Source organism: Lynx canadensis, chromosome B4 (assembly GCF_007474595.2).
Source record: "Lynx canadensis isolate LIC74 chromosome B4, mLynCan4.pri.v2, whole genome shotgun sequence".
Taxonomy (NCBI): domain Eukaryota; kingdom Metazoa; phylum Chordata; class Mammalia; order Carnivora; family Felidae; genus Lynx; species Lynx canadensis.
In genome coordinates, this window is record NC_044309.1 from 114,694,276 (window position 1) to 114,721,525 (window position 27,250).

Sequence of the window (27,250 nt, forward strand, 5' to 3'; positions counted from 1 at the left end):
GATAGAGGGCTTTAGCAGTGATCAAATTTTACTCTCTTTAGATGAAGAGTCTGAAGACCTGGAGAATTTAGTCCAGCTATTAGTGACAGGACTAGAACTTAAACCCACTTTTCCCAAAGCCTGCTATTTATTCTGCGTTTAATTATTTAAACATTATTCTTTGTTTTTTGCCATAGGGTTGCCCTTGCCTTTTGGCATATGAAGATGGAGATTTAAAAACATGTTATTCTGATCATTATTGGACTTCAGTTTTCCTTGGAAGGAGGATTTGGTATTTTAGGGTGGTGGGATAGACACTGCAGGGGCTGGAGTCTCCACAGCCAGTGGGTGTTTTATACTGAGGGTGAGAATTAATCTTCACTCACCCACTCCTGTGTTTGAGCAATCTTTCTTTCTTCCCCGTGTATGTGTATTGAATTATGCGAGGCAGTGTGGATGGAGCAGTGATTAAGACAGGAACATTCACAGCCTAAGGAAGGGGTCAAATATTTTACCCCTAATTACTACATAAAATGAGAGTGCCCTGGAAGCAATAAGGTAGAAGTGACCAGCTGCTGGGGTGGGAGGGAGAAGGGAGTAAAGAAAGCTTCCTGGAGGAGGTGGGTACTTGAATTGGATCTTAAAGAATGGGTTCATTTATTGGGAGTTTGATTTGCTCTGAAACAGACACATCGGTATTTCTGTAATCTGTGTGGATAACTTTGGCCGGTGGTGACTATACACTGGGAAAAATGGGGAGAAAAATGCAAACAAACAGATCAAAATCCTGATCAAGTCTCCTGTATAAGATGAGCACTGAGCACTTATACTTACCATTCATTTATCATTTTGTCGAGTTTTTACAAGTAAACAATTGCATAAGACAACTTTTGGATACAGATCAATCATCAAAAACAAATACTCTGTTGTGAGCCAACAAGTTCTTGATACCATCCTTCTAGGCCCAATGGGCCTTGCATAATTTTTGGTTAGGTACAGACCCTTAGAAGAGTTTATAGAGGCCGGAAATACCAGAAGACTGAATCAGTGTGAAGGGGGAGCACATGCACCCACTGCAGAGGATGTGCAAACACGTATATAGGTCTGAATTTGGGAGTTGATCTTCAAAAGTTTTCTCTGACAGGTACTATTTGGAGCCTAAATTTGTAGGACTGATGGGAATGCTTGGGAGTTGGCATTATTGTTACATCATAGTGAAAGAGCATGGGTTATTCTGTGGTCTGGCCAAGAGGATTTGGGGGAGGACAAGTGTAGTGAAAGTTGCACTGTTAGTAAGTGGCAGCATATATGGCTTGGGACCCAGTCTTGTCTGATGTCTGTCCTTCTCCCTTAGTGCCATACTGTCTCTCTGGGAACGCAGGTAGGAGTCAGAATCTAAGCGGCTTTCGATGGTTAGATTGAGGGTTACCTGGAATCAGTCAGCAAGCAAGAGATGTCTGTTTTCAGCACCCCGCTCCTCTTTGGTGCGTCTCTTCTCTTTTTGGCGAGCATTTTCTCACACTCTCCCTAACATTCTCATAGTAGAGTATCAGAGGACTCCTGGAAAGAGAATTTGTGTTGTTTTAAAACATACACCTTAAATTCTAAAAGCAGTCTTATAGAAAGAATTCAAGTTGCACAAAAAGGATATGAAGTGCAAAGTCATTGTCCCTCTTCCCGAAACCTCTGATTCTAATGAAAATAAATGTTATCTTTCTAGACATGTGGACAAAGAAGCACATGCAGATGTATCCTTTTTTATATACGTGGACTCATTTAATATATGCATTTTTCTGTAAGTCTCTTAGTTATGTAAGACAGCTTTTCATACTGCCACATAGTTCTGTCTTGTTATTATTATTATTATTTTAACCGATGGCATTGTCATCCACTGTAGGACTTTTCCATGACTCTTAATGAACAGTCTTTAAGGTTTTTTTCCTAATCCTTTGCTATTTATTGCACACTCTGCTTCAGAGAACATTTTTGTAGCCATCCACAAACTTCTTATGGAGAGATTTTTTGGTAGGGTACTTGCAGTGGAGTTCCTAGACCAAAGAGTACATGTATTTGAAAATTTGATAGATATTGGTAAACTGTCCTCCAGAAAGGCTGCATTTATTTTCATTCTATCCACAGTGTACATGGATTCCTTTTTTCCCCCCAATATTTTTTTTTTTTTTTTTTTTAACGTTTATTTATTTTTGGGACAGAGAGAGACAGAGCATGAACGGGGGAGGGGCAGAGAGAGAGGGAGACACAGAATCGGAAACAGGCTCCAGGCTCCGAGCCATCAGCCCAGAGCCCGACGCGGGGCTCGAACTCACGGACCGCGAGATCGTGACCTGGCTGAAGTCGGACGCTTAACCGACTGCGCCACCCAGGCGCCCCTCCCCCCAATATTTTTCATTTTAAAGAGGATCCTGGACTTTGGGTCAGATAAGAACAGGCAAAGAGGAGAGAGCCTACTAAAAATAAGTGATGACTTAGAGAATTGAAAATATGTTCACACAAAGACTTGTATGTAGCCACATTATACATAACAGCCAAAAAGTGGAAACAACCCAAATGTTCATTGGCTGTTGAATGGATGACCCAGATGTCGTATGTACACACAATGGAATGTTACTCAGCAGTGAAAGGAATAAGGTACTGATATATGCTATAATGTGGATGAACCTTGAAAGCGTTATGCTGAGTGAAGGAAGCCAGTCACAAACACCATACATGTTTATGTAAAATGTCCAGAATGGGCAAATCAATAGAGGCAGAGTGTATATAAGTGGTTGCTCAGGGCGGGGATGTGGGGGCAGGGGAGATTTGGGAAGTGACTGCTAATAGATACAGGATTTCTTTGTAGGGGGTGATGAAAATATTTTACAGTTAGATTATGCTGGTGGCTGCACAATTCTGTGAGTAACCACTGAATTGCATATTTTAAATGGTGGAATTTTATGGTATGTGAATTATTTGTCAGTGAAGCCGTTGAAAAAATGAGCGGTGGCGGAATTCATGGAATGGGATGGAAAGGATGAGGAGGTGGCCATTACCATGGGCTTATGGGACAGGCAGGAAGACAATGTTACAGCAGTGTGGCAGGGAATTTGATGGGGGAAGGTATTTCTCTATGCAAAGCTGAGCTGTGTTCAGGTGGTTGATGATAGCCAGCTACAGAGTTGGTTGGTGGGGTTTCTCCCCTAGCAGAATGGAGACAAGGGGCAGGTAATGCCATGCCCTAGTTAGGGTGAGAATGGGGGTTAGTACACTGAATTACTGACTCCTTGTCCTTGTTCAGTCCTTTGAATACACAGAAGATACTGTTCTCCTGGAAGGCAGTAATACTTTCCTTTGCTGACCTAGAAATGCCTGCTGTGCTCCAGCATTTGGAAAAGGAAGGTCAGGGAGAGGAAGCTGAGCTCAGCTGCTGAGTCAAGGAGAAGGGGAGGAAGGCCTAGGGTCACAAAGGACAGTGAGGCCCTCCTTTGTGAATAAGAGCAACTTGTCCATTTTAAATTCAGCAATTAAGCTTTTTCTACATAGTGGAAGTGACTGTTCTTTTGGAATGTGTTTGCCAGCAACTATCATGATAAGAATGTTTAAAAGGAAGTTATGATTTTAAGTGGCCTCTGAGTTGTACTGATTGATAAAATTTAGCTTAAGGGAAAGATATTTAAACTTAACAGCAAACACTGAAAGTTACGGGCGAATCAACATACCTTTCTGTGAAGGCTCAGTTTTCCTCATAATTGGGGCTTTTTTAACACTCTTTACCCTTTCGTGTCCTCATTACCCGTCACTGTGGCTCTGTAGCACAGAGTAGGTTAAACTGTAACATCCAAAACTTTCTTATTATTCTCAGGTCTCAGGTTAGCCTCAGAAAGAGCCTCAGGTAGGTCTCCATGGTTACATTTTGGAGGTTAATCTTTTTAGGTGGCTACTCCTTGCTTACCAACGGTTTGCTTTAGAAGCCCAGGATGGCACATGTGTGGGTCCGTATTGACATAATGGCAAACTTATTTTGTATCAGGCAGAAGTGTGGGGTCTCCTGAATGGGTGGAGGCTGGCGGCATGGGTGGTAAAAGAATTCATGTAAGGCAGAACAAAGGAGGTAGAAATTTACTGAATCCAGCACAAAGGAGCAGCAGACAGGACAGCAAAGCAGGGGCTGTCTGCCAGGAGACGGTGGTGGGGGGCTGTAGTTAAAGGGGGAAGGTGAGGAGCTCTAGGAACATATGGAATTTTCATTTTTTGGCACCTGTATCCGGTGTAAGTAACTCAGTGGTCATCTAGGGCCTATGGATATTTTGAGGCGGGTTGCCAAATGGCCCTGTTTATATTCAGCCAGGGGGGTGGGGGGGTCACTGTGGGCCCTTCTACCTTCCTCAGGTTTCCATTGTTCAAGTTGGTTGCCTAAAAGCAGCCTCTACAAGAAATCTTTTTCTTGGTCACTGTATTTGATTTACTACCTGGAACACACTTTATTCTCTAAAACTTCATTTGAGAATCTACCATGGATAAGAAACCACGAGCCTTTGTGCTCGATTAGGATGTAAATAGGAACCTTACTCATTTTTTTTTTTTTTTTTTTTAATTTTTTTTTTTTTTTTCAACGTTTATTTATTTTTGGGACAGAGAGAGACAGAGCATGAACGGGGGAGGGGCAGAGAGAGAGGGAGACACAGAATCGGAAACAGGCTCCAGGCTCTGAGCCATCAGCCCAGAGCCCGACGCGGGGCTCGAACTCACAGACCGCAAGATCGTGACCTGGCTGAAGTCGGACGCTTAACCGACTGCGCCACCCAGGCGCCCCGGAACCTTACTCACTTTTAAACCTTTATAAGAAATAAATTTTCTTCTGATTTGATTTTGACTTGCTAAAGAAACTTTAGCAGTGAGAGACACTTTGGTTGGTGATTCAGAGCACGAGGGAAGGGAAGGGAGCTATTCTGGCCCATGCGTACTAGTTGAATAACTGGCAGATATTTTTATATGCATTTCTATTCTTAGTCTCCAGCCTGCAGTTAACTGGGAAGTAACCAAGCTCAGTTACACTTATCAGGCTTGGTGATCTTAATTTGGATATGTCAATATCTAGACCTCTGGGGGAATTTAAGTATGTTTAGCTGATTGTTGAAAGGCAAACCCTCTCTTAGGGAATTCCCTCTCATTCAATAAATGAAGAATAAAACTTCCGATTAATAAGACAGATTAAACTGCAAGGTAATTAAAATTGCTCCTTATTTCTGGCTATTAGCTAAATCTTAACCATTAACGTAGCCACACAGAGTTTTTGCTTGGTTTGGGTTTGTTTGATTTTGGGGTTGTTTCTCTTAAATACATTTTAAGGGTGGTCAGTTATGGCCTGTATTAGAAATCCTTCTTGTATTAGGATTCTGGAAGTTGTAATGAATTCATAGAAGTCAAAAATGTAAGAAATTATGGGTCAATTATATCTAAATTAAAAAAAATAGCGAAAACACACAAAATGAACAAAGAATGTGAGAGCAAGGTTTCTACCACGTACAGAGTTGGGGGTACGAACTTTCATCTGTTTCCAACCCCATTCACATTGTGACCGTGAACTGTCATGACTGAACTTCAAAGCACAGCTTGTTCTCTTGGCAGTGGCACCAAAACATTTTGATTATGCCTGAATAACTATTATAGGTCAGTGTAGACAAGTGAGTGAGAGTCTTACTTGGCTGGTTGGTGATACTGCACATGCTTAGATTTAGCAAAATGTCAAAATTGCCACAAGCCAAGATACAGTCATTGATGAGGACTTGAAATTTCTCCATGTCTGATAAATGTTTCAGTCCATGGAGAGCAGAAGTCCTTCTGCCATTTTCTTTTTTTAAACCACAGATCGAGGAAGCAAGGAGATGGAAATATTACTGTGAACTTAGTTCTAACCAACTGTAACTGAAGTAGAAATGACTAAAACCTTGGGAGGGAATGGCTGTGATCGTAATGTTTTGCAACTGCCAAAGAAAGGAAAGTTGGACATAACCAAATAGTAATGGTGACTTCAGGAAAATATAGAGAAAGGATAGGTATTTTTTTTATTTTTTTAAAAAAAATTTTTTTTTCAACGTTTATTTATTTTTGGGACAGAGAGAGACAGAGCATGAACGGGGGAGGGGCAGAGAGAGAGGGAGACACAGAATTGGAAACAGGCTCCAGGCTCTGAGCCATCAGCCCAGAGCCTGACGCGGGGCTCGAACTCCCGGACCGCGAGATCGTGACCTGGCTGAAGTCGGACGCTTAACCGACTGCGCCACCCAGGCGCCCCTAGGTATTTTTTTTAACAAATTTTTTTTTTTGTTTGTTTTTTTCCAACGTTTTTATTTATTTTTGGGACAGAGAGAGACAGAGCATGAACGGGGGAGGGGCAGAGAGAGAGGGAGACACAGAATCGGAAACAGGCTCCAGGCTCCGAGCCATCAGCCCAGAGCCTGACGCGGGGCTCGAACTCACGGACCGCGAGATCGTGACCTGGCTGAAGTCGGACGCTTAACCGACTGCGCCACCCAGGCGCCCCAGTATAGGTATTTTTCAATGTCCAGAGACTTGAAAAGAGGGCACTACAAAAAGAGAAAGGGAGGGAGGGAAGGAGGGAGGGAAGGAGGGAGGGAGGAAGGAAGGAAGGAAGGAAGGAAGGAGGGAAGGGGAATTCTGAGGGCAAAAATCACCATTTTGGGGGGTGAAGGAGAAAAGGGAGGGAACCACTCTAAGAACAAGGAAGTTTTTAGTGAGTTGGGTATTAAGAGAACATGTATCCAAGATTGAAAGCGGAGCACATGCTCAAGGACCAATTCGGAAGAGTGGCATAAAACTCGTAAGAAAATACCTGCAACGCTCAAGTTCAGACCGAGGTGAGGCTGGAGAGAGCGCTAAAGACGGCAGAAAAGGCTCTTGAAAAGCTATGCGCAAAACAAGAACAATTGAGGGCTAAGCTCTTGCTTGGGGCGGATGGACTAATGTTAGCATGACGGAAAGCAGACCCACTCAACTATTTGGCTTCTCTCTTTCTCTATCAAAGAGAGTGATCTTCAAACTGGAATGTAGAACATAAACATGGTTCAGAATAAATTGAAGCACACGAGATTGGTGATGATAATAATAGTCACAACTACAATTTGTTGAGTTTCCACTCAGGACTGAGTACGAGGAAGGAGAATTTAGTTACTTTTTTTTTTCCTACTGCTTATGACCACTGTGGGTAGCACGTATTATCATCAACCCTATTTTATAGGCAAGGACACTGAGGCTCAGGAAGATTTAATAACAAGCCTGAAGCTACGCAACCGTTAAGTGATTAGCTAGGATTCAGATCCACGCCTGACGAGGTTCAAAGTCTGGCTCTTTTGACTGGACACCCTGACTCCCATGCCTATCAGTACCTAGTGGTTTTAAACAGGATTGTGTTTGCAGCTCAAATTATATTGTAAGACACATAAATAAGCAAACAGTACCCTGTAGATGTTAGCCAAGAGCCACAGTGTGTAATTTCAGGGAAAACAAGGAAAATGGAACATCAAAATGATAAAACACAGACAAGGCCTGCCTTGACTTCTTTTGTAAAGGTTCACTTTGGACTGTCTAGAACAAATTGCTTGATACTGACCCTCAGCACGCTTGCGACTGTGCTACGCAAGCAGATGGCTGTGAATGAAAGTAAGGATTCTCAAAAAGTGGCCTAGCTTCGCAAAGCACGCCCAATTAGACTCGTCCCTTCTTCCTTCTCTTTCTTCCTGTCATTCGATAGAGGACTCCAGAAAGCCGGTAAACAAGTTGAATTAATGTAGACTCAGTAGGCAGATTCGTATTTAATTGAACCACTTTATACAGATTATTGACTTTAGATAGATGAGCTTTACTGAAATCACAATACCATGTTTGTGGCAGTCCCCCTATCTGTCTGGATAGCGACTCTATCAAAAAAGGAAATGAAGTTTTTTGACTTAAGTTATTCATGGTAAACCCCTGATGGTTCCTGGTATTTTTTGCCTTCTGAGTACGAACATTCTGTTTCAGCTTTCCTCAGGCTGTTTTGTGAAGAACTCTAAAGATGCTTTAAAAGTTGATAGAATAGGTGTCATCTCATGAGAGCACTGTTTCAGAAATGCTGATCTGTATAATAATTTGTTGTTAAATTTTGCTAGGGATAGGCATTAAGTTCATTAATCTATGACTTAGGGAATCAGATTCATCCATCCTTTTCAAAATCTGGATAGTTTGCTTTCTCTTTAATTTTTCAGAGTATTGCACATCTTAATACATCTGTCAGTTAATTCAGTATCCTAAATAGAATTCATCTTGGCTTGGTAACTTGGACTCCTTTAAAGGAATTAGGCATATTTTTTCTTGTTTTAGGCTTTCATCTCTATTTATACCTTACTTTTTGAGATTTAAGGAGGAATTAGACATAGTGTGTATAGTGGCCAGTAGCTTAAGATAGGAGCAGTAAGTTGAAGTTACAAATAAAGAGATTTCATATCAATATAACGAAGTGCTTTCTAGTAATTTGGAAGGTTCAATAAGAGATTATATTATATCTGTTAGAGATATAAAGAGGAGATTCAGACGTTGGATAGATGATGGAGAAGATGACCTTCTGACTCTAATATTCTATGATTATAGACATTTCTGTCTCGTACGTAATCAAAAATAGGATAGCCTTTGGGTACTGTCAAAATCTTAAAAATCAAAGACTGTTTTGTTGTGGTTCCATTATTATCCAAGAAAAGCATGTGCAGTCTCCAGTTCTGAAAAGTAATTGCTGCCTTGGTTATTCAAAGGGAATGGGTGGTTGGGCAGTGGATCTATTTTATGGTCCCTTCAGTTTATTCCAGTGAAATGATTGGTTGTCACCACTGCCTGAACTTCCAATAGCACTATTCTACGTGGTTTTTATTGATCTTGAAAGAAGAGAAGTCAAATTTTGGTTAGGAAACTGTTTGCATATAACCTGATTATGCTGAGATTAAAATCTTGCGGAAGTTTGAAATAAAATGAACTTTATCTTGCCCTATAGGTAGATTGGAAGCAATGCTTCTGAAATTTTTGCCAGGGCAAAGAGCTGTATGTTCACTTTTTCAAAGCAAGCAGTGGTTCTTTGAAAATAGCTCATTTCTCCACAGTAATGAATAACTTAGTATAGGGATTAACTGTGTTTTATTGTTGAAACGAAACATTGCTGGAAGTTATAGCTGGTATTCGGGACCAGACTTTGAGTGAATTTAGTGGTAACATCAGCGTTTTAAGACTATAACAGTTCCACCCCCCCCAAACAAACAACCATTTTTTCTTGATCAAGTGCGTGTCAAATATTTTCACCCCCCCCCCAAAGAATATAACAGAGAATAGTTTTATGATGTTCAGTGCACACTTGTGCTTAACAATATGAAATGAACAAGGGACTGATAACGTATGAGTGTTGAATAAATTGCATAGAGAGTCATGTTGGAGTAACCATTATATGGTCTTGTCTGACTGTAAGAGTTATGGGACCCTGATATGAAAGTATTGACAGTCATGAAATCTTTTATAAGATTTTGTCACTGTTGCCTCCCCGTTCCAAATTACTTCATAGCAGTGATCATATGAGTGTTGTAAAAATGTATTCGTGTGTCTCTTTCCTAGTAGATCGTAAGTGAATTGGGGGCAATTATAGATTATGTCTTGGTCGTCACTGTGTTGTGCCTGGATCCCTCTGCTGTATGTAGCCACTAGGTGGATGATCACAGAGCTGCAGGGGGACCACTACATCATGATGGTCCTTCTCTCGCATCTCCTCAATTGTGCATTCTTCCTAGCCAAGCTCTGTGGCTATAACAAATGTTGAATGAGCAAAGGGAGGAATAAATGAACAGGCAAACCATTTTTGTTATGTGCTGGCAGACCCTTCTGGAAATAGGACTGGCCAATACAGGCATTGGTATCCTATGTGGCAAATGTGGCATGCAGACACTGTGTCATAGGACTTGTGATATGGCTGCAGTCTTGCTTCCCTTCCTGGCTACTTTTGAGGCCTTTCCTGCCAATTTCCCCATTGTAAGATGTAGCAGCTGGTGGGTGGTCTCCCTTTCTTTCCTCCTCCCTCCCCTATCTCTCGCTCTCTCTCTCTTTCTTTCCTTCCTTCCTCCTTCCTTCCTCCCTCCCTCCCTCCCTCCCTCCTTCCCTTCCCTTCCCTTCCCTTCCCTTCCCTTCCCTTCCCTTCCCTTCCCTTCCCTTCCCTTCCCTTCCCTTCCCTTCTAATATTTTTGGAATGCCTCACACATATCAAACACTATGCTAATACTTTTGCATATAGCGTGTATCTAATCCTATATAATGCTCTCAGTTAAAAACAACAACAACAACAACAACAACAACAACAACAACAACTCTTACTTTGCTGGTACAGAAACAAAGACACGAGAGCTAACTTACATGCACTCACATAGAAATAAAGAGAAAGTGCCAGGTTTCAACCCAGTCGTCCCTGGGTCCAAATCTCCCGTTCCTGCTGTTACACTAGGCAGCCTCCCTGGACTGCACGCATCTTTGCTCTTTCATTTCTCTCTGACATCCCTGCCCTTTCTCACCTGCTGTTCCCTCAACCAAAACACAGACACAGACTGAGGTGGATCCTTGGCATCCCACTTTTCAAAGGATACTGAAACTGTGATCCTCTTACATGATATCCTCAGCGTTCGGCCCTGTTTAACTCTTTGGTCAGTGCTAGGCCATTTCCCACTTTGCCTATCAGACCTTAGTCTTTGTGTCTTCTGTTACTTCCCACAACAGGTCTGAACACCATGGAAGAATTCATCTTTCTACCAGGCTAACTGTGCCATTCTTCTCCAATATATCCTATGGGAACTCTCCCTGTTTTCTTCTAGAGAGGCAGCATTGAGGGGTGGTTGAGATCATGGGCTCTGGAGTCAGAATGCCAGGCCTCAAATCTTGGCTTTGGCTTCTTCCTGGCCGTGTCATGTTGGATAAATTATCCCTGTGTCTCAGTTTCCTCACCTGAAAAGGGCAGATGAGAAAGTACCACCATCACAGGATTGCTGATTATGGATTTCACCCAGATAAAAGTTCTTAAAGTAAAAAGCCCATAGTCAAATCCTCAATAAATGTCAAGTGTTCTTTTGAATAAAGGCCAAGAGCGTCACTCATAGTTTCAGGCTCATCCACAGACTGTTTGGGTTTTCCCGATGTTTTCATTTCTAATCACTCTGGTGTGTGTCCTGCCTGTCCCTCTGGTCTGGGTCGATCTGTGACGCAGGCTTTGTCACCACTGTCCACTGGTAAGTCTGGATCCTCTCCACCCGTATCCCACTGTCTGGGCTGGGCCGATCTTCCCTGTCCGGTTCTGTCAGCTGGTCTCACTTACAGAGCTTTAAGGGCCTTCTGAAGTCCCCTTCCCTTCGTGAAACCTTTCTCACCAAGAGGGAGAAAAGTGAGTAATTCCCCTGCTTATACCTTTTCTAAACATAGCACTTCACCTCGCCAAAATACAGTACCACTGTGAAGTGTGTTTCTGAAAAGAAAATAATTTGATTTCACTGTTTGCTCTGTACCTGAACGTGTGCTCGGAAGATCAACATTCATATAGAAAAGGATACTTGTTTCTGAGGCCACAGCTCATAGAGAAGAGGGGCTCTGGTTTGACACACCCCTATCCCAGTAGCACCTCCATCTGTGATTAGTAAATTCCTGATTCGGAGAGTAGGCCATTTAAAATCAATTATCCACCAAAAACCTAACCCCTAACGTGCGTTCTGAAAATGGATGCTTTACTCGGATCCAACAGTTGAAAAGTCGTCTAAAGCTTTCTCGTCTTGCATCAGGGGTGTTTTTTTTATTTCTTTGACTCATCAATAGGTGTTAACTAAAGTTTTTTTTTCCCCTCAGGGTAGATGTAAAAAACACCAGTGCTTCTTCCCAGCCACCCCCCCCCCTCTTCTTTTGAAAGCTTTCATATTTACCCCTGTACATTGTTTGACCATACCTTGTACTTCAAGCCCTGTACTGGAGGAATGACTTTCACAGTCACATGGTAGGAACTGTTCCGGATCCTTAAGAAAAAACTACTACTGAACAGTGCATAGTCTTCTCCTTTGGAAAGAAGACAAAAATTATAGTGGTTTTGCCTGTCATTTAAAAATAAACAGACTCTGAACCTGTCTGGATTTATTGGCTTCATAGAACCAGACTGAAAGTACACCATGCACCAAATTATGGCAGAACAAATTCTTCTTTAGGACACTGATGGTAGGTTGGGCTTTTCTTTCTTTCTTTGTGTGTCTCATTACTGGCAATGATTTCTGAAGCATCAGGCGTTTTCCACCTTTGTATAAAATTAATCAAAGGCAGACCCGTGGTGGCCTTGAGTTACTTTTCCTCTCCGTGTTGGATCAAGGTTTTGTCATGACTGCCTTATGGTGTCCTAGACAGAGGTGAGTGGGTATTCCTGAAGAGTAGTGTGTCTTGTATAAAGAATGCATTTTGGATGACAACTGGCTAAGTTATTTTACGTGAACTTTCAAAAATGAATCAAGGAAGGAATGTGGGCATTTAGGGAAAATTATGGGTCTTTAACATTAAATGCTACATAAATAAGTAGGATATTTGTTGAGGGAGAAGATGGGGATATTGCTTGAGCAAAAGCCTTTCCTATTGCTAGATGTTAACATTTTAATTTTACTTTAGTTTTCAAACTGATTTCTCACACATAATTGCATTTGAACTACATGGAAATCCCGTGAAGTTGGTAGGGAAGGTATTTATTATCTCCAGCATATGAAGAATCATTCCTAAAGAACCCAGGGCTGGTCTTGTTGGCTCAGATCTCACGACTGAACCCAGAGGGCAGTCTTTCCATTCTGAGTACAGCAGTTTCCCCACTATATCAGGGAATCTCACACCCCACTGTTCAGAAGGCCTGGAGGTGGGCTTAGAAATTCACATTTTTGTCACATACTCCAGGAGACTGATTGTGATGCAGGTGTATAATGGACTGCACTTTAAAAAACTCTCTGGGGCGCCTGGGTGGCTCAGTTGGTTAAGCGTCCCACTCTTGATTTTGGTCAGGCGTGACGATCTCATGGTTTGTGGGACTGAGCTGCATGTCCGGCTCTGCACTGCCAGTGTGGAGCCTGCGTGGGATTCTCTCTCTCTCTCTCTCTCTCTGCCCCTCCCCCATATGCCTGCACACATCCTCTCTCAAAATAAAGAAAGAAACATTTAAAAATAAGGAAACAAAAAATAAAAAGCTTTACTCTCTGCCATATTGTATCTTGGGTTTCAGCCTCTTTTTGTTAAATGTAATGCACTGAAAATACTATTTTTAAGATGGCATGTTTAACTTAAGAGAGGATCGAACAGTTCATTTACATGTTGTGCCCCAAATCTACAATGGTACAGACACAAGTTAATACAATATTATTTGTAATAGTCCAATATTAGAAACCTTCCAAATATCCATCAATAGAGGAACGGTTGAAATAACCAAATGGTACGTTCATAAAGAGGCATAATATGCAGTTATAAGAAGGAACCAGGAAAACGTCCACATCTTGCCGTGACGTCATCTTCGGGATCCATTGTTAACTATACAAGTAAAATGGCGAGGTGTTTACAGAGTATGGTCCTTGCGGTATAAGGAAGAAAGGAAGATATGAGTGTTCACACATGCACACACAGCCAGTACTTCAGGGTGAGTTCTTTTTTCTTGGTTTTCCCAGGGAATTTGGGCAGACCTGGGGACAAGGAGGCTCTGCATCTGAAAAAAAGCGTTGGACCTCTTGGTGGGGAAGTGGTGCTTGTGGTGGCATGGTGGGACCCGGTGTGGCAGCCAGAAGTTGATCTCAGAGTCGTGGAACTGCTTGACTGCCTGTTGGCAGCACTTGCTGGCCACAGTCTCCTCCACCTTCATGATCTGGATGGAGTGGGCCCGGGTGCGGTGCGGGGCGCCCATGCCTTGCTGGCACTGGGTGACAGCACCTGCAGTGGTCAGGTTCCAGTGCTCCCCTGGCGTGGGTGCCCCTGCGAGAGCCATAGCACAGCCAGGTACCAGAGTTCTTCACCCGTAAGGGGGTTTCTCGAATACCTGTCCACAGTAGACGGTTTCCCCTGAAGACGTCATCTTCTTCGGCTGAAACACAAAGTACCAGAAACGGGACTTGGTGACAACATGATTAGGTGCAAAGATTCATGTGCTGTAGAGGGGCAGAGTGCAGCATTCGGGGTTGGGCAGGCAGCACCCCACCACCTTGTATGCCCGCGGTGTGCCTGACGCCTCAGGGCGCACCCTCCATTTTCATCGCCCCCCCACAAAAGGAAGTGCCAGGGCAGGGAAGTTCTTTATAGAGAATGACAGCTAATAAATGCAGAAGGGAGCTAGAAATAGAAAACCACCGTCTTGCAGCATCTAATGAAATAATGGAGCTAGGCAATAGTCATTAATGGCTGCTAAAATCTTAAGTGAAATTGGTGCTTTGTAATTGAGAATCAGCTTGACGACATTTGAACCCACTGATCAGTCTCAGCATCACTAAAAGTAGAATAGCCAAACATCATACTCCTCCTGACGTGATCTGATTGAAAAGAAACAATACCACTTGTGCAGTATTCTGCCCACATCCCTTCGGCACATATTAGAACCAGAATCTTACCAAGTTTCCATATCTACCTGCTAGTTTACAGGAAATACAGGAGACAGAGGGACATGTTAAATACCACCACAAGGCTACAGATCAGCCCAGTCCTGAGTGTGGGAAGTTCTACAAAACAAATGACCCAATTTCTTCAGCAAATAAATGTTATGAGAAAAAAGTAGGGTGTAGGAAGGGGGAATGGTTATATGTTACGAAACTCGGAGACCTATAAACCAAATGCCAGGTGTGAACCTTGTTTGGAACTTGATTTGAAGAAAAATAATATAAAAATACCTTTCTTTTTTTTAAACAATAGGAGAAAATGAAACACAACTCTATTATGTGTTATTTAAGAAATTATTGATAGTTTTATTGATCTGATAGTGGTATTGTGACTTTTTTTTTTTTTTTTTAAGTATGCTTCACACCCAGCATGGAGCCCAATGCAGGGCCTGAACTCTCCACCCTGAGATCAAGAACTGAGCTGAGATCAAGAGTCGACTCTTAACTGCCCAGGTGCCCCTGTGATTATTTTTTTTAAAGTCTTTACCTCCAGGAGCACTTACTGTTGAGTTGATATTATGCCTTGAGATTTTCTTTAAAACTATGCCATCAAAAGAAAACAAAAAAGTGTGTTTAGGGAAGTAGATGAAATCAGAATGGTAGGAAGTAACAGTTGTTGAAGTTTGGTGGTATGTCAAGGGGGTTCTTTACACTTTTCTCTCCCCTTTATTGAATATGGAAAATCTACCTAATAAAGAAAATCAAGTTGTGCTATTTTAGAGGCCAAATCCTGGCAAAAAAGCCTGGATTTTTGCCAGTATTTGTGTAATTCGGGGAGTCCTGGCTAACTCCCTTTTCTCCTGCTTCCCTGCCTTTTTCCATTTCTTCCATTCCTTCTGCTTCACTTGTCTTTTACTCAGCCACATTTTGCACCAGGCATCACTCTGGTGCTGCCAGCCTTACAAAACTTAGGCACTACTGTTGTCCCCATACAGGTGAGGAAACTGAAATATAGAGGGGTGAAATTTCTTGTTCACAAACCCACATCTGTCTGTCACTGAAATCTGAATTCTTAGGCATTATTTTATGCTGCTTCTCAGAAATAAGCCTTTGATTTTATAATTTTTCTATTTTATTTTTAATTTTGTTTATTAATAAATTTTAAACACTGAGTAAATCAAATGGAGTAGCATCTGTGTATGAGAAAGACACAAAGTGTCTTCCTTATTGGAATAATTACAAAGACCTGATCAAAGGCAAAGCAGTGATGAGTCTGAAATGTAGCAACTTTCTTCATACTCATAAAAAAGTAAAACTCTATAAATTGTAACTTTAAGCCCCCAAATAAGGTTAATTTATGCTTGCTCTTCAACAGCAATGTTGAATCATCTTTTTACTAGAAATGGAGGCCAGAGAAAAATGGCTGATTTCCTTTCTCTTGTGTTTGTAAAATACGTTTAGGACTATCGCAATAAGGAAACCCTCAAAAACTAACAAACAAGTAAAATCCTGAACTTCCCCCAAGCCATGGTTTGCTTTACTTTCTTGCAAAAGTATTTTGGCATTTGTAAAACCCAGGCGTGCCCATGGGCACGTGCCACCATGTCACTGTCATCTGTCACGTGCGACGCTCTGGATGTGAGCAATAGCAGTCATCAGTCAGGGCATGATAGCAAGCCACATCACTGAATTCCTGCTGCAGGGCGTGCGGGAATCATAACCTCTGCTTTGTAAGATTCAGTGTGACTTTCCAAAGCACCTGCAGTGTGGTTCTTCGTGGCCGGTCCCACACGGTGATTTATGCCCTAGAGATGTCTGACTGAGAGCCTAGAAAATTATATTAATGGGTTTGACATTGTTGTTTCCTTCAAGAATCAAGGCACTAAATGTAGTCAGGCTAACTGACAAAATTTTGCTCGTATCCAGGGCATGCCAGTGAAGGCACCAAAAATGGATAAATAATAAATATTGAATCTTGCTGTATGCCAGGAGCTGTGCTAAGTCCTTTAAATACCTACTAATGTTTAACCCTCTTAGCAGTTTTGTTTTAGAGCTGAGGTGGCTAAAGCGCAGAGAGGTTAAGTGACTTTCCCAAGGTTGCACACTTAGAGAATGCAGAATGGCAGAGCTCTGGAGTCAGGCTTTCTGAGTCCCCAGACTTTGCTGTCAACCCCTGTACAGTCTCAGAGCATCAGCAGGAAGTAATCCCACCCAGTAATCCACACTGCCATGGCTTGTCCCTTGGTGGACATGAGGGCACCTTCAAAACCTGGGTTATGTGCCAGAGTGCCATTTTATAGTTCTGCAGACACGTGAAGCCAAACAGAAGGAGATGAAGAGATTGACGAAGCACCTGTAGCAGATCTCTGGTATTTGATGTCAGATACACACTTGTTGCTAGAACACAGGGTTCCAGAGTGATTTGCAGTCCAGTGGGAAAGCCAGTTGGCCTGGCTACCTTGCAAGACAATTAAGGACATACGAATGGATATTCATTCAAGACGACCAGAAAGAAATCAGGTCGGGAATGAAGACAGATGGCAAAGAAATAGCATTTTGGTAGAAATCTAAAATTTTCTCCTGCTTAGTAAAGTGAGTATCTATTCTCTCTTGATTTATTAGAGAAGCATGGAAACTGCTTACTTTGAAATCCTAAAATCTTTTCGGGCCCAACTCATTATTAATGTGGTGTACTTCCCTCAAGAGTGGTATTTTCACAAATGCTGTTTCTGGCTTCAGTCACATATAGAAACATTGGAATGAGTCCAACGTGACGTTTCGCATTTAAAAAAAAATAGGAACTATGTTTGCTAATGCATATGCTACAAACACCTCTAAAAATAACTTGCAGTTTGACAAGCTGTCTCTTTAGTATCTTCTCCTGGTCCAGGAGACAAGGTTTTAAAACTTAAATTTGATCAACTCAGTACCTTTGCAAGTAAGGACAAGAAGCTTTGCCAGCTTATATGATTGGAATATGCTTTAGCATTTATATCATAATTGAGAATGACTCAAACTGATTTTCTCTAATAAAGCTGTAAAAACTTCAGAATTAAAACAATGTCTTCTCCGGAGGGTAGTAGGCTTGAGTTACCCACTGGTATCATCTTCCAGTCCTCGACCTGTGAGTGAGAAGTGAAGGGTGCTCTTTGGAGCTTCCTTCACACCTTCTTTTACCCTTTGGTATTCAACCACAAGTGCTGCTGGCAGCTTCTGGCAGAACAGGAAGGGAGGCCAAGGAGCGGATCCGTCAAAGCAGAGCGATTTGTGCATAGGAGCGCTTTGGCGAATAAAAGAAAATAGATGTGAAGTTTTGGCAGTACGAGCAGTGATTATTAGAAACGCAAGCTCATGCTAATAGCATCAAACAGAATTTCAGAGGAATAGTGATACCCCGCTTCGTAGGTCATTAACTCAGACATATGTTTGGCTATCAAAGAGGAGCTGGGTAGCAGAGCAGACAAGATTAAGAACATTCAAGATCTAGTCCTATTTCTTGTGACGATGAACTGGTCACTTAACTCTTTGGCCTTCAATTCTGTATGAAAGGCTTGCACTCGACCTCAGTAGTTATGGTCTACTTCATCACAGTGGTATGATTCTAAGTTCCTGTGAGATACCCAGGTAAGATATGGGTGGAATATTAGTTTTGGTTTTTGCCTTGAAAGAAAGTGTTGGGGAGGCAACAGAGAATGGCAGGGGTCACAGACCTAAAGGCATTATCTGCCTGGCCTGTGTAGGCAGATGAGTGAAGTGAATTTGATATACGAGAAGTACAAATCCATAATTTATGTAAAACCCCTTACTTTAATTTTTTTTAAGTTTATTTATTTTGAGTGTGGGGGGAGGGTCAGAGAGAGAAGGAGAGAGAGGATCCCAAGCAGGCTGTGCATTGCCAGTGCAGAGCCTGACCCAGGGCTTGATCTCACACACCCTGAGATCATGACCTGAGCTGAAACTGAGAGTCGGTTAACCAACTGAGCCACCAAAGTGCCCCGTAAAACCCCTTATTTTTGAACATTGGCAAGTCCTTTCTGTTTGTTTTTTTTTAATACCCAGAAGTGGAATTGTTAGATCATGTGGTTCTATTTTATTTATCTATTTGTTCACTTATTTAGTTAGTTAATTAGTTTAGTTTTTTAGTTTTTATTTAAATTCCAGTTAGTTAACGTGCAGTGTAATGTTAGTTGCAGGTGTGCAATATGGTGACTCAGCACTTCATGCAACACCCAGTGCTCATCACAACTAGTGCCCTTCTTAATCCCCATCCCCTGTTTCACCCATCCCCCTGCCCCAACATTGTCAAGTTTTTTTCATTTTTATCAAATCACTGTTCTTGGTGACACACAGCTGGCCAATGGGCCTTCTGCTTTAGACTTCTGGGATGGACTTCAAATTTAAGGGGTAAAGGACACAGTTTTGGATTCTGACAAGCCTGAGTTTGAACCTTAGCTCTGCCTTCTAATGTGTTAGCTTGTATATCTGTATTTAACTTCTTAGAATTTCAAGCTGCTGTATCTGTAGAAGTGAGAATGGCTGTACCTCTTTTGTTGGGTTTCCTGAAGATTACATGTTGCACAGTACTTAACACACCGTAGCCACATTCGAAATGTTAATTCCATTACCTTTGTCATGGTGGAAGGTCTCCTGTAATTTTTTCATTCTTATCTTGATGGTGAGTTGCTCAAAATTTACAAAAGAATGCTATAGATGCCAGTGCTTTTTCGTAGATTTTGAAATCTCTTCAACCTACATTTCAGTGGTTTAAAAATAAAGATTTCTTCTTTAAAAGACACCATTTTGGAAGGACACTTTTCCTATTTGCCAGTGGATATAGGAGGCAGTATAGGATGGTCTGTTACTCTTAAAAACTACTTTTGACAGTGATGAAATATAACACTGCATTTCCTCCTTAGAAAAAAAATGTCTGGTGGTTGGAGACCCTGCTGTTACTGGTGGTAATTTCATAGTTTGATTATTCCCAAGGGAAATCTATTTTGAAAAGAATTTGCTACATGTCCTACTATGTACAGGGCACTATTCCAAGGGCATAATATAAAGATGGCTAAGACCTAATGCAGTTGTTACGTACAAGACTGTCTTGACTCTTTAGATTCAGTTTGTACAGAATTGTGTATGAGTTCGCCTCGAGAGGCTACACAGGCCATCCCGTGATGTTGTTCAAGGTATCTTTGAAGTCTCCCTTTGGAATTTGGCTTTAGAGCCCTTGGTGCATTTTGCTGAAGATTTTCATGCTGATGGCATTCATCCTTAGAAGGTGGGTTTGATTTGATTCTGGCCAAGAACACTTCATGACTAAGTCTGCCACACAGGTGGTAATCAAACTGGCTAGAGTCATTTTTGGTTAAAAGATGGCCAGGACCATAAAGCAATATGACAAGCTTTTCTTTTTTTTTTAATGTCACTAAACTGATCACAGAGGTAAGGGTAGTTCCAAAAGAGGCATTCTGCAGGCGTGTTGCTCAAAACCAGTATCACTGGAATATATTTATAGCTTCCCAACAGGGCTGCTTTGAAAGAAGCAGGGTTCATCTGTCCCTGTGTGTAGTATGTCTGCTTAAAGATCCTCGTACTTAACCTCGTAGCAGACTGAATTTTGTTTTGTTTTTCCCTTTAAAATCGTATAGCATTCTCTCAAGCTCAGGGATAGATTTCCTCCAAGAAAATAAAACAAATTAGATCCATTCTCAGAAGACTTTAATAGAAAGAAATACAGGTTTATAACAAGTTCTTTAAAGCTACCTGATTTGGAAAGGATTGCCTCATTGTTGACCGTGATTATTCTACCATGATTTGGGGACAAATAAATTTCCTGTCAGAATGTTTAACAGTAGACATAAAGAATTCTGTGGTGTGGCCTGTTGACCTCATTCATTCATTCCACCGATATCTTTTGAGGCTGACTGCATGCCAGGCATTATCAGGCACTTATCATGACGATGGTGATGATAGATACGTTTCACCCCAGGGAAGCCTTATATGTGAGAATGTAAACTTACTCGATAAGTAACCTGAATATAATTAATAGTAGTATTATCAATTGTCCTACTCTTTTCTTAAAGGATAATTTGGAGTTTCATGAAGTGGTAAGCATCTCTGGCACATTTGAAATATTGTTCACCTTAGGACCATCGGAGTATGTCTATACTCTGCCGTGGCACCTGGTCACCACGTGTGTGGTCCCTCAGGTCCAAGGATCGATCTCAGGGCACCTCTTACCCAAATGTGTCATTGAGCCCTTGTTAGAATGATGTTTTTGGTTCTGCGGGGGAGGCTCCGAGGTTGTTGCCATGTTCCATCACCTCTTGAGGATGCTGTCTGGGGAAGGAGAAAGAGCAATGGCCCTGGAATCAGAAGACAACACTTTCCGGTCCCCGCTCTGCTCTCCTCAGGGTCATTTGACCTACCTAAACCTCAATTTCCTCACCTTCCGAGGGAGATCAGTAACCCTGTTTCTTCACAGCACTGTTGTGGGGCACGGTGGGGGCCTGGGTGTGTGAAAGCATTTGGGGGATGTTAGGCCTTGTTGCTGTTATTGTCCTTCTGATGACGACGACTCAGCTGCACCGAGACAGACTAGCTCTCCCTGGGAGCTCCTGAGACTTTGTTTCGCAGCCCTTAGCTCTTATCTCTTCTTCCTCCTGTGGGTTATTTGCATGTCTTAACTTTAGTAGCCAAGTTTCTCAAGGTCAGAGACTGTGCTGGTGGACCCCCCCCCCAGCCCCGCCCCCATTCCTTCTATTTTCATACATACTACATTGACAGAATCTCCTGATTTCTCAGAGTGGCCAAAGTTCTTGTCTGAGAGTCTGGGTTCATGTTTCTCCCCAAACAGAGGCTAAGAAGTACCCTGTGCAGTCACTTGTTTCAGAATGTGGCTATTTTATCTCCAGAAAATTGCCCCGGAAGGTGAAGCCTCCAGGGTGGTCACTCCATCTTTCTCGAGTGAACTCCGCATGCCACCTTGATACAGCCTCCTCTGCGAGAACGAACCGGAAGTCATGGTATTCGACTTCCTATAGTGTATAATTTTAGAGAGAACATAAGGTGATGGGTTGGTCTGGAAGATCCAGGGCATGACTGTGGAACACATGCAAAACAATGGTGTTAAGTATAGATTTTAGTTTTTGGTTAAAAAACAGGTGGGTTTTTTTGTTTGTTTTTGTGTGTGTGTGTGTGTGTTTTGCTTTTTTAAATCACGTAGCATTAAAAATTGAAAGCACGTGAGTGGCTAGCTGGGGTGAGGGGTTTAGGCATGGTGGGAGGAAGGGATGGCAAAGGGGCAGGCAAAGACTTCAGGTGAAGATGGATATGTATATTATCTCGGTCGTGGTGATGGTTTTACATATGTGTGTGTGTGTGTGTGTGTATCGAATTGTACCAAATTCCATACTTAAAATACGTACAGTTAATTTTATGTCAGGCGTACATGAAAAAAGTGGTTAAAAATTGTATAGCTTTATCGTCTGGAAGGAGGGAAATTTTGGAAGAGATGTTTGCTATAGAGAATAGCCTTCTAGAAAGAAAAACCAAACATAGTTTTTCAGGATCTTCGTGGGGTGGTCGTTGTCTCCTCCTCCTCCTCCCCCTCTTCCTCCTCCTCCTCTTCCTCCTCCTCCTCTTCCTCCTCCTCCTCTTCCTCATCCTCCCCTCTTCCTCCTCCTCCTCCTCTTCCTCATCCTCCCCCTCTTCCTCCTCCTCCCCCTTTTCCTCTTCCTCCCCTTCCTTTTCCCCGTCTTCCTCCCCTTCCTTTCCCCCCTCCCCCTCTTCCTCTTCCCCCTCCCCCTCCTCTTCCTCCTCCTCCTCTTCCTCCTCCTTTTCCTCCTCCTCTCCTTCCTCCCCCTCCCCCTCCCACAAATTCTCTGTTTTGGGCCTTTAATTGGATTTCTTTCAATATGTAAAAGTAGTCTGAACTCTTTAAAGTTCATTTGAATTCATCATCTAGGTAGCAGATGTGGGTTTAGAAAGTCATGTTCATGTGTTGCTTTTGTAAATTGAATATAAGCCCCCTGTCCCACCCGGGGAATTTGTGATCTGATGGAATTTTGCAGAAACTCCCAAGCATTGTGGGCCCTGGCCTGAGGTCCTGGAGCCAAGGATCCTGTCCGCTCTGTTACTCAAGGCCACAAAGTCCACTTCAAAAATTTCTTGTGGAGCCCAGCTGCAGGAATAGCTTTGCTTCTCTGGGTGGAAATAGTATCTATTATCCTTTCTGATAACTGTAGCAGATGCTGTTCCTTTCTTCTCTTTGGCTCTCAAGCAACTCAGAGATAGACCTAAAGCTTAGCCATAACAATCATGGTCTGTGTAACTGTGTTTATATTTTCATGGGTCATGAATTTCTATTTTATTTATATTCTCCTGACTTAGACACTATAGTTTTTGAATATTGATAATTTTATGACCTTGATAGAAATCCCCTAAAATTCTTCTTATAATGAGTCAGGAGATGAAATCTGTGGTTTAATCCAGTAACTTTTCCTTGGGCAAGGGATATTTGTGCTAGAAAAATCAAAGATTATGGTAAATTTGAAATACTAACAGGGTTCTTCAGGTTTAAGCATGTTCAGTCCTCAGGTTTGCCCTGGACTTTAGGAATGGTCTCTCTAGGTCTCAAATTTTGACTAGGTATGAATTCATTATGAATAATAATCATATTTTATACCCCCCCCCCCAAGAAAAGGCAGTCATTTAATTAACAGTGGTTATTGAGTATCAGCATCTCCTCCAAAGTAAAATGTTATGCACACACATACTCTCTCTTTCTGGGCATACAGAGCTAATTTCTGCCTCTCCCCTCCTTTTCTTTCCTCCTTTCACTCAAACATTGGGGTCTCTGCTACCACAGGAGCTGTTGTAGAGAAAAGTTAGGTCAAACAAAACTGCATTGTTTCAAAACAGAACAAACTATGAAAATAGTGCTAATGGATTTTTTTTTTCTTAAGTTAAGGCCATTTTCCAAAATAAGTGTTATGGTGTTCTAGACTGATTAATTTTCTTTTTACTTAGTTTTCTTACTCTGCCTAAATTTCCAGTAATTAGAACCTTTGATAAAAACTTTCTTTTGAGAATAGAAATACTTCTGAGATTCTTAAGATGTTAATAGCTATATACAAGTAATTGTAAATTGTAAAAGAAATAAAATTGTAAATTTTTTCTCCTTACACATAGCTAGGGGTAGAAGGTCCTAGAGAAAGAATTCATGGGTGACTATCATGGCAAATACTGGTGAGTATTACGGTAAAGGACTTAGGACAAAATAAGGGTACTTGGGGGCTTGGAGAGCACGTAGTTCGGAAGTAGGGGAGGCTTGCAGAAAGATGTGATAGGATGTTGAAGACCCTCCATCTGCTTTCTGCTGTGCTCCAAGGCTGGTCCAGTATTCATGAAGGGAATGATACTAGGACTCTTAGTGAGTAGTTTGGTTATATTGTGGGTGAAATCGGTTTGGTAATAAAACCTGACACTATTTACGCTATTATGTCTATCACTTATATAGATTTCAAGTTAGGTTTTACTGATTTTCAGTGTCCTCTCGTGGAACGCTGGTGTCGTAAACTATAATACTGGTACCACTTGTAGTAGCAGGTGTAGTAGCAAAATATGTATGTTAAAATGCAGAACGTAGTGTGTGCCTGGTACTGTTCCAGTTATGGACATCCCACTCATTTAAAGATACAAGTTGTCACTGTCATTACAAGTTACACTGTTTGAGTATTCTGTGTCGTACTGTTATGCCCATTTTTCAGATAATGAAACTAAGGAACAGAAAAGTTATGTGACTTAACTTGCCAAGGTCACACAGCTACTAAGTAGCAAAGCCTTGATTTGCACCTAGAGTCTGTGAGTTCTAGTTTGTGATCTTAACTGCTATACGTCTCAACAGGATTAAGGTTTTCCACAACTGAAATAAAATGACCAAGTCCCCCTCGATCCACAGAGGTTAAGAGTATATAGAATTTTCTGTTTTAAGTTCTGTGTCTCAAATATTTGTAGCCAGTACTGCAGATAACCAATGCATGAACAAGTGGCAAATTAATATCAATGATATAAATATGCATCCCTATATACTGAGGGTTTACCCAAACAACCCACAATACACTAAATTGTTGCTGATGGAGCTAAGTAATTTGTAGCCAAAAAGCAAGAATAGAAGAATTGCAAACAGTAAGCAGCTCAAGACATGCATGGGTGATTAGGGTGAAATTCCTTCAATTTATAGAAATTCCAATCATACGTATATATTCTGCAACAGTACCAGGCATTGTGTGGCAATCAGACTCCTTAGCATAATTTTGAATGAGAGTCATCTGCAAATTCTAGGAATGTCCTAATTTTAGTAATCCTAGACAACTTACTTACTAAGTTATACTACTTATTCATGCACAAAACGAAAACCAAAAATAGAAAAAGCAAACAAAAGACCATGATCTTGGACTTCCTTTTCCACCATTAGAACCTATGGAAGGGCTTAGGTCTTCCCATCAGTTTGCTGTTCACCTGTAAGCCCCTCATGGCCGCATGGTTGGCTGTGGGCCATAGTTTGAGAATTCTTGCTTTAAAGGAAAAATACAGTTCATACCTTTTATTGAAGTCAGTCTGTTAAAGCAGTAGAGCTGGAATTTTCTCCATGAAACAATTGTTTAATGGGGTTTTCTGTGTTTCAGAACAGTCTTCCTCACTTAAACCCAAAACAACCTTTCCTTGAAATAACGTCTGGGGTTTGCTTCAAAATAACCCTGTGGGTGGAGAGTGGGGAATCAGTGGGGGACTAGGTGAAAGAAGTGTGATGAGGAGTTGAGACTGTGACACTAGGGCTTCATTCTACTCTCTGCTCTGCATCTTTGACAATAAAGTTAACAACAACAGCAACAGCAAAACACCTTCCCTGACCCCTGTCCTACCTACTTCGTTTCTCTGCCTCTCCTTCATTACAGAGCTTCTAGAAAGAACCCTCTGTATCTCTGCTTCTGTTTCCTCATACTGTGCTCAGGCCACCTCATGAGGCTTCCAGCCCCCTGGCTGTACCTCTGTCAAGGGCACTGCTGACCTCCATCTTGTCATATGTGATGATTTATGACAGTCCGTGCCTTTTTCTCATGTTACTTGACTTTTAGCAACATTTGATATCATAGGTCACTTTTTTTATGGAATATTTTCTTTTCTTGGCTGATGTCAACCCACATTTTCTTGTTATTTTCTATACCTCACTGATGTTCCTCCTCCTCCTGACCTCTATTAGGAAGCTTCTAACGCCCAGTCTTTGGACTTCTTTTTCTCCTTTTCTGGATAATCTCAGTGGGTCCTATTGCTTTATGTATCTTCTGTTTGCCAGCTGACGTCTTTAACCCTGACTTCCAGACTGGCATGTCTGAGAGGCAGTTTGAATTTAATGCACCCAAATTACAACTCTTACTCTCACTCCGCTTTCTCTGTGAGGCCGGCCCGTCCTCGTTAGCCCCGTCTCAACAAGGGACCCCATTATATACACCTAACTGAGCCTCAAACCTGAGCATCATCCTTGCTGGCTTTTTTCCTCTCATCTCCCACATCCAGTCTATCAGTATCACCTGCTGAAAGACCTCCGCATGTACCCACATCCATCTATCTATTTCTCTCATCTCTTAAACTACCACTCCGGTCCAAACCTCTGACGTCTGCCTCTGGACTTCCAGATTGCCTCCTGACCTGTCGTTCTGCTTCTGTGCTCGCCCCTGCCATCAACCACAGGTAGCAGCCAGAGCAGTCTTTTAAAACATAAATGTCACTCCCCTGATTAAAATCCTCCATTGGCTTCTCATTGCTCTTAGAAGAAAATACAAACTCCCTCATGATGTGGCTCCTGCCTATACCTGTCCCTTATCTCCCACCCCTCTCCCATGGCTCACTACTGCAGTCACACTGGCCCCTGTTTTATTCTTCAGATACACCATGTGGGTGACCAACCTCAAGGTCTTTGCAGTTCTCTTCTCTCTTGCTGGTATGTAGATCACTTTAGAAGGCTGGCTTCCTTTCGTGAGTTAGGTCTCAGCTCAGTAAGCTGAGAGAGACTTTTCCCTAACTACCCCATCCAAAGTGCCCACGTGATCCCAGGTGATACTCCTGCCCACAGCTTGTTTTCTTTTAATTTATACAAAAGCATGTGTGTGCTTGTGCGTTTGTGTATTTATTGTTTTCTCCTAGCCTGTAAACTCCAGAAAAGCAGGTTCCCTGTCTGTCTTGTGTGTGCTGTCTCCCCAATACCTAGAATAATATCTTGGACATATAGGAGGTTAGTACTTCTTGCGTGAAGGAACAAAAGACTTGTGTTTCTGATTCAGGATCAAAGAGCTTCGCTCCCAAGGACCAATCTGTGCAGTCTTCCCCCATACTTCTTCCCCATCCTCTGTCCCCTGCTCACTTGGACTCTGTTCTTGCGTACTGGGTAAAAACCTTGTTCGACATTTTCAAACAGGTTAAGGACATATTGTACTTTGGTTTCTTTGTCATTTCCAGCTGTCAGATTCTGTCGGGGGCCCCATCCACACGGGGCTTGTCTAGTTTCCCGGTTTCTCCGAAAGACAGTAATATTTCATAGTTGCTCGCCACGTCTTCTTCTC

General features: G+C 42.0%; 1 protein-coding gene and 1 pseudogene across 1 annotated transcript in view; one reads left to right on the plus strand and one right to left on the minus strand.

Annotated features, from left to right (window-relative positions):
- CRADD (CASP2 and RIPK1 domain containing adaptor with death domain) overlaps positions 1-27,250 on the plus strand; it is a 179,521-nt gene that overhangs the window by 94,394 nt on the left and 57,877 nt on the right. The gene's annotated exons all lie outside the window — the stretch shown is intronic.
- On the minus strand, positions 13,604-17,903 carry LOC115518040 (annotated as a pseudogene).